At 43.5% G+C, this 7701-nt stretch overlaps 1 pseudogene across 1 annotated transcript; it reads left to right on the top strand.

The window, feature by feature from the left end:
* The first annotated feature begins 4294 nt into the window (after nt 1-4294).
* On the top strand, nt 4295-5323 carry LOC308489307 (hsc70-interacting protein-like; annotated as a pseudogene). Its single transcript has one exon. The product of its transcript is annotated as a hsc70-interacting protein-like (transcript).
* The last annotated feature ends 2378 nt before the right edge of the window (nt 5324-7701 follow it).

The following is a 7701-nucleotide window of genomic DNA, read 5'->3' as shown; positions in this document are numbered from 1 at the left end:
TGAGCTGGCAAGTGGAGAAAAGGATTTCTAGGCAAAGGAAATAGCATACGTACAGGCATGGAAGCCTGAACAGCAGGCTGGGGCTGGGAATCCTTAGGTCAGCTGAGAAGGAGCAAATGGCAGGGGAGGGGAGGAGTGACTGGGCCACAGAAGGAACCAGATCACAAAGCTCCTGGAGGCTGTGCCAAGCGGTGTGGACCCCTCATAATATAGGAGAGGGAGCTACCAAATGATATGGCAACTGCTTACTTTTATTCTGGTTAACTTTTTTTTTTATTGTAAGAGTTATATAGAACTTGTTGTATAAGAATACAAAGCAACAAAAAGACAATTAAAACCCTATGTAATCCTACCCCCTAGGGGGTAATTATATTATTAACATTTGGATTGGTTCTTTTACACATACACACACACACACACACACACAATTTCTTTTACAAAAATGAGATCATGCCATGATACTGTTTTGTAACATGTTTTTTAGTTTTGCTTAACAATAATATATGTAAACAAACACTTTTTCCATATCATTATTCTTTTACAATATTGGTTTTTTTGGTTAACTTACATTTTTATCCTTTATTACATTTTAATGTAATGTTCCATGCACTCAGACTAAAACCCACAACATTAAAAGCACAGTATTATGAACTCCCACGGTTCAAGGATGGGGACATGACCAACATTGTTATCTGTCAGTCAACATACACTGTGTTTCCCCCAAAATAAGACCGAGTCTTATACCGTATCTCCCTGAAAATGAGACCGGGTCTTATATTAATTTTCGCTCCAAAAGATTCATTAGGGAATATTTTCAGGGAATGTCTTATTTTTTTCATGTACAACAATCTACATTTATTCAAATACAGTCATGTCATCTTCTTCTGGAACATTGTCATACGTACTGAATGCATCTGTCTGGCTGACAATCTTAACTGGGGCTTATTTTCGGGGTAGGTCTTATTTTCGTGGAAACACGGTATTTAGCTCTTACTATGTGCCAGATACTGTTCTTTATAGGTATTAACTCCTATCCTGTCAAAACAATCCTCTGAGGTAGTGATATTATTTCCATGTTACTATGGGAAAAAGCACAGAGAGGTTAACCAGCATCCCCAAGGTTATACAGGTAGTGTGGGTGCCAGAGGTGGGACTAAAACGTTTGGAGATGGTACCCACAGGACATGCTGATAGACGGAGAGAGAGGGCAAGGTCGGAGTCAGGGTGATTCCCAGGTTTCTGGCTGCTCTGTTTGAGTAAGTGGCATCTTACTGAGCCAGAAAAGACAAGAGGAGGATCTGATTTGGGGTGGGAGTAGATCAGGGACTCAAAATTGGATGTGTTAAGGTTGAAATGCCTATGGGACATGAAGGTGGAAATGAATGAATGATTGCAGAATGAAAAAAAATGCCTGAATGAACAGATGAATGACTAACCCCAAGGCAAGGACATTCACAGTGCAGCAACAGATAGCTCTGGCCAGTCGTGTCAGGGAAGCCATAAAGCTGAAGTGTAATGTTGAAAAGGTTCACGGCTGCTTACAACAGGCCAGAGCAGCGAGGCACATAGAACAGGAGTGGGGAGGCAGGTTGTTTTCAACAATGTTTTATTAAGAATCCCACCTCCAGCAACTGCTCCATCTACGTATGGCGGCCGTATCTCTGGGAAGACTCCTTCTGAACCTAGGAGTGAAGTTTGGGGTGGAGACCGTATCCAGAACTGGGTCCTGCCATCCCCACACCCTGTTGGGAACAACGTACGTTCCTCAGCAGTCAGGGCAGTGAGGAGACAGAGGGGTTGGGGGGTGCGGTGGTGTGGAGGTGGAGGGATGGGGAGGGATGGGGAGATTTCAATCCTCCTTCTCAGGAGACAAAGGGCTCTTCATGATTTAATTAAAATGCCCATCAAAGGCCTCAGAAGATAGGGGCTAGTTAAGATGAAATAAAAAGAGTTGGAGTGAACATATTACAATTTAATATCATTCCAGGGGCATCTATGAGGTTCTAATATGAGAGAGACGACCCATCACTACATTCCCATCTGTCCTGCCATATTGGGCGCATGTCTGAAGATGTCCACGTTGTGTTTCAAGGGCCCTAGAGAACGCTCAGCAACTGAGAACACCTGTCCATTGTTTCGCAGTGAGAAGAGAACCATAGGGGGTGAGAAAGTGTCTGGTACACGTATGGTTCGCATCCAATTAATGTGTGTGGAAGGGAGGAAGGAAGGGAGGGAGGCAGGTAGAAAGGGAGGGAGGGAGGTTTGAATTCAGAATTTATCTAATCTAGGCTTGAGGCAAACTTTCATGGACACCGTGTCCTCCAGATAATCCCACGTCTCACGTTCTTTCCTCCTGGGAGTCTCCTATGTCATCTCCTCACTGAGGCCAACCTTGACATTTCCATGTACAATTACAGGCCTCGCCTTCCCCTGACCCTCCCGATTCCCCTTATCCTGCTCTATGTATCTCCCCCCGGAACTTAACTTCAGATCCTATGCAATTTACTTATCTGTTCGTTGTCTGTTTTCCCCCACTAGAATGAAGGCCCTATGAGAGCAGGAGTTTTTGTCTGGTTTGTTCATTTATGTATACCTAGCACCTAGCATAGTGCCTGCCTTGATAAATAATTGTTAGGTGCATGCATTGACATTCTCTGACCTAATATGGCAGAGAATAAATTATTTGCTCATTGCAATCACTACCATCTTCCAAGGAGAGTGGGCCTCAAGGGTGATCCTTGGTGGGTGGAACCCACCCATCCCACTTGGGTGCTTTATCCCCAGGCACAGCTGCCCTGCAGACTACAGGTTCTGAGTCAGGGAAGGTTACATGAGTTACAGAGTCACTCATGTGACTCTGGTTACAGAGTCAGGTTACAGAGTCAGGGATGGTTACATGAGTCAGGGAAGGAAATTCTCTTCCAGCAACAACTCAATGGCCACGGCCCTCACCCCCATGTCCACTCTCTGGCTCCGTGCCCCCCAGCCACAAGTCCAAGCCCACAAACTGCGGAAATGATGAGACATAATAAGCACCTTTCTGCCCTATCCTCAGAGTACCAGACTGATATATACAAAAGCCGCTTTCTTGTCCCTTGCAGATGGCAGAGTGGCTGCCGGGGCTCACGTAGCCAGAGAGAAAGCCCTGGGGAGTGGTCCAGAAACGCTCTGGACAGCAGTCATCTGTCTGGAAAATATTAGTCCACAGTCTGATGTCTTCAGAACCTGAGCCCAGGACACTCTTTCTCTTTCAGTTACAAAAATAAACAGTTTTCAATACTCCTCAAAATATTTAGGACTTTCCCTGGTTATGGCCGCTTCAGTACTGGCTTACTGAATATTCCATGTTTTAAAGCCTGCTTCCTTCCGGAAGCGAAAATTTGACAGAGCCATCATGAAGAATAAAAACATTTTAAAATGCAAAGATGGGTTCATTTTTTTCCACTGGCAGTTTCTTGGAAATCTCGTTTTTCCAGCAACAGCTGAAAAAAAATCTTGGCCTCATGAATCATCTTTCTAAGCGTCATGAAGAAGGAGAATTTCACAGATGGAAAGAAGCAGCCTCCTTTCCCTATATGCCTCATCCACCTTTTAGAGTTGATGGTTCCATACTATTTCAGCCCAAAGCATCTAGACCCCTCACCCCTTCATATTTTCCTCCTGGGCCACAGTCTAGGGATCACCCTCAGGTTCAAACACACTACAGGTGTCCAGATGCCGTTAAAAGACTAGAATTCAACATTAAATGCAGGCCTCTTATCCCAGTGGAAAGGATGGTCTTTTCACTGATTGGTACTGGAACAATTGGGTTGCCATATGGAATATAATGAACTTTGACCTCTACCTCATGTCAAGCACAAAAATTAATTCATAATGGATTATAGACCTAGATCTGAAAGGTAAAACAATAAAGCTTCTGGAAGAAAACAGAAGAATATCTTCATGACTTTGGGCAAGGCAGAGATTTCTTAAACAGAACATCAAAAGCATTAGCCATAAAAGAAGTTGATAAATTGGACCTCATTAAAATTAAAAATGTCTGTTCATCAAAAGACATTAAGAAAGTAAAAAGGTACACCGTAGTCTGAAAGAAGATATTGGTCATTATATCTAACAAGGGATTTGTATCCCAAATATATAACTTCTGTAAATCAACAAGAAAAAGACAATTCACATCTATGTGGTCACACCGAGCTAACGCCAGAGCCTGGAATCAGGCCGCAGCCTCAGCCACACCCGCTGCTTCCCGAACACGGACCCCCACAAAGTGAGCTAGCTGTGTGCCTTCATGAAAATGTATAAGCAGGATCCAAACGTCTGCACACTGAGGAAATGTGCTTTCTGGGGGAGTGGGTGCAGAGCGTGGGGGAGGGGGTAAAATACCACCTGCTACTCATGAAACTAAATCAAGAGAAAACATCAAGGAAGGAAAAACAGTACAAAGGTGGAAAAAAACATAAAGACAGACAAAACATCAAGTGAAGAAAGTGATCTAGAAATTGATATTGAAGGTGTGATTCAAACAGACACTGATGCCCCTCAAGAAATGGGAGGCGAAAATGTAGCGATAACTGAGGAGATGATGGATTAGATTCATCATCAATAAAGGGGTGGGACTGCCATTGATGCCCTAAATGATGGGGAACTACAGAAACCCATTCACTTGTTCACAGCTGCCATCAGGCTGAATCCTCGCTTGGCCATTCTGTATGCCAAGAGAGCCAATGTCCTCATCAAATTACAGGAGCCAAAGGCTGCCATCTGAGCCTGTGACAGAGCTACTGAAATCATTCCTGATTCAGTTCAGCCCTACGAGTGGCGAGGGCAAGCACACAGACTTCTCAGTTATTGGGAAGAAGCAGCCCTTGATCTTGCCCTTGTGTGTACATTGGATTATGTTGAAGATACTTGTGCAATGCTGAAAGAAGTTCAACCTAGGGCCCAGAAAATTGCAGAATGTTGGAGAAAGTATAAGCAGAAATGTGAAGAGCGAGACATGAAAGAAAAAACGGAAAGACTTAAGAAGGCTCTGGAAGAAAATTTGAGATCCCAGAGGGAGAAAGAAGCCAGGCAACAATCAGGAGCTCAGTGTGGCTCTTTTCCAGGTCACTTTCCTGAGAGAATGCCTGGAATGGGAGCAATGCCTGGGCTCAATGAAATTCATAGTGATCCAGAGGTTCTTGCAGCCATGCAGGACCCAGAAGTTATGGCGGTCTTCCAGGACACGGCCCAGAACCCAGCAAATATGTCAAAATACCAGAGCAACCCAAAAGTTATGAGTCTCATCAGTAAATTGTCAGCCAAGTTTGGAGGTCAAGCATAATGCCCTTCTGACAAATAAAGCCCTTGCTGAAGGGGAAGCAACTTAGATCACCCAATGGATGTCACAATAAAACAAACCAGTGTACCTCTGACCTTCTTGTGAAGAAAGCTGGGGCACTTTGCAGAGAATCCCTACCCCTGTGCCCCAAATGCAGCTGTACCACTTTACAGTGGTTTACCATTAGGATGTTTGTTCAGATAATGTTTTCCTACTAGGAATTACAAACTTTAAACACTTTCAAACCTTAAAAATATTTAAAACCAAATTAAAAAGGTATGATAAACCCTACATTTTTTTTTCACTAATAACAAAAAAAAGAAAGAAAAAGACAATTCAATTTTTAGAAATTTTTAGAAATAAGGAACAGTTTTTACTTCAAAAAAGAGAATTTCCAACTGGTCAACAAGCATTTGAAAAGGTGCTCAACATCATTAGTCATCAGGGTAACACATAAGGAGATACCATGACACACCTACCCAAATGGCGCTAACTAAAAAAACTGGCAATACCACGTGGTACCAAAGATCTGAAAAAACTTTGCTGATGAGTGTGAATTGGTACAAGCACACTGGAATACTGTTTGGCAGTATTTACAGGTATCTATAGATAGGCTACAGATATGCATGTTTTATGACCTAACAATTCCACTCCACCAAGTGACTGCATATGTTCACCAATACACACTGCAGTACAAGTTGTTGTATCCAAAAGTAGATAACCCTCAGTCAGCCTGAGGGTCAATCCCACCTACTGATGTGCCAATAACAATCAAGGCTCAACTACAACAGGAGGGCACACACAACCCCCACAAGAGACACTCCTGGAGCACCCAGTGCAGGTGACCAGGGAAACTGTGCCACTGGGCCTCACAATGCACCTGGTACATAAGGCCACCCGGCAAGATTGGGAGGTGTAGCAGATCTACCTAATACATAGAAACAAACACAGAGAGGCAGCCAAAATGAGGAAACAAAGAAATACATCCCAAATGAAAGAACAGGAGAAAACTCCAGGAAAAGAACTAAGCAAAATGGAGGCAAGCAACCTACAAAACACAGAGTTAAAAACACTGGTTATAAGGATGCTCACAGAACTTAGTGAGAACTTCAACAAAGAGATACCAAGCATAGAAAAAGACATAAAAACCATAAAAAAGAACCAATCAGAAGTGAAGACTACAATAACTGAAATGAAGAATACACTAGAAGGAATCACCAGCAGACTAGATGAAGCAGAGGATCGAATCAGTGCTTTGAAAGACAACGTAGCAGAAAACACCCAATCAGAACAGTAAAAGGGAAAGGAAAAAAAAGAGGATAGTTTAAGAGACCCCTGGGACAACACGAAGAGTAATAACAGTCGCATCATAGGGGTACCAGAAGGAGAAGAGAGAAAGAAAGGGATTGAGAACCTATTTGAAGAAATAATGACTGAAAACTTCCCTAACCTGGAAAAGAAAATAGACATACGAGACCAGGAAGCACACAAAGTCCCAAACAAGATGAACCCAAACAGGCCGACACCAAGACACGTTGTAATGAAGATGGCACAGGTTAAAGACAAAGAGAGAATAGTAAAAGCAGCAAGAGTAAGGCAACTAGTAAATTATAAGGGAGCTCCCATAAGATTGTCAGCTAATTTCTCAACTGAAAAATTGCAGGCCAGAAGGGATTGGCAGGAAATATTTAAAGTGATGAAAAGTAAGGACCTACAACCAAAACTACAAGACAGGGAACAAGGGGAGCACCGAGAGGAAGATGCAGCAGAACAGGAGGTGAATGAGGTTGGGGAGCAAGAGAAGAAGCAACAAGCATCGCAAGGAGGTTTGGGGATCTTTATGAAGTTTGACCGTGTGTGTGTGTGTGTGTGTGTGTGTGTGTGTGTGTGTGTGTAATGGAAAGGCTCTTCGCCATCTCTCCACCAAAGTATTGTCAAGTACCCATTTCTTATTAACATGCAGCGATGTGGCCACCTCCAAGGTGTGGTACAGCGCTGAGCCCAGCTTTCCAGGATGAGAATAGAGCCTGTGCACAGAGGTGTAGGTGGTCACATCCAGATTTGATAACCATCCAGGAAAATGCCTATCGTCCTCCTTCCAGCACTTGGGGTTTGTCATTGCCATCAGACCCTCTGGTTTCCTTCATAAGGTTCCAGTTTAAAGCTGCCTCCCCCTACAGTCAGGTAGGTCTCTGTGTAGGTGTGTATGCAGACACCTGTGTGGAACCTTCCCTCTTTATCATGGGCAAGATTCAGCAAGCCAGACGCTGTGACCAGGAGAGTCTGCGTTAAGCAGATTACATTAAATAACTGACGGTGTCCTCTGCAGCTGTTACAAACGACAAAACAGGTCTCCATGCACGGAAAACACTCTAAGGGCC

The sequence above is a fragment of the Rhinolophus hipposideros genome, assembly GCF_964194185.1.
Source record: "Rhinolophus hipposideros genome assembly, chromosome: 20".
Classification (NCBI taxonomy): Eukaryota; Metazoa; Chordata; class Mammalia; order Chiroptera; family Rhinolophidae; genus Rhinolophus; species Rhinolophus hipposideros.
Note: the sequence above shows the minus strand (reverse complement) of the source record. Positions and strands in the feature narration are given on the sequence as shown.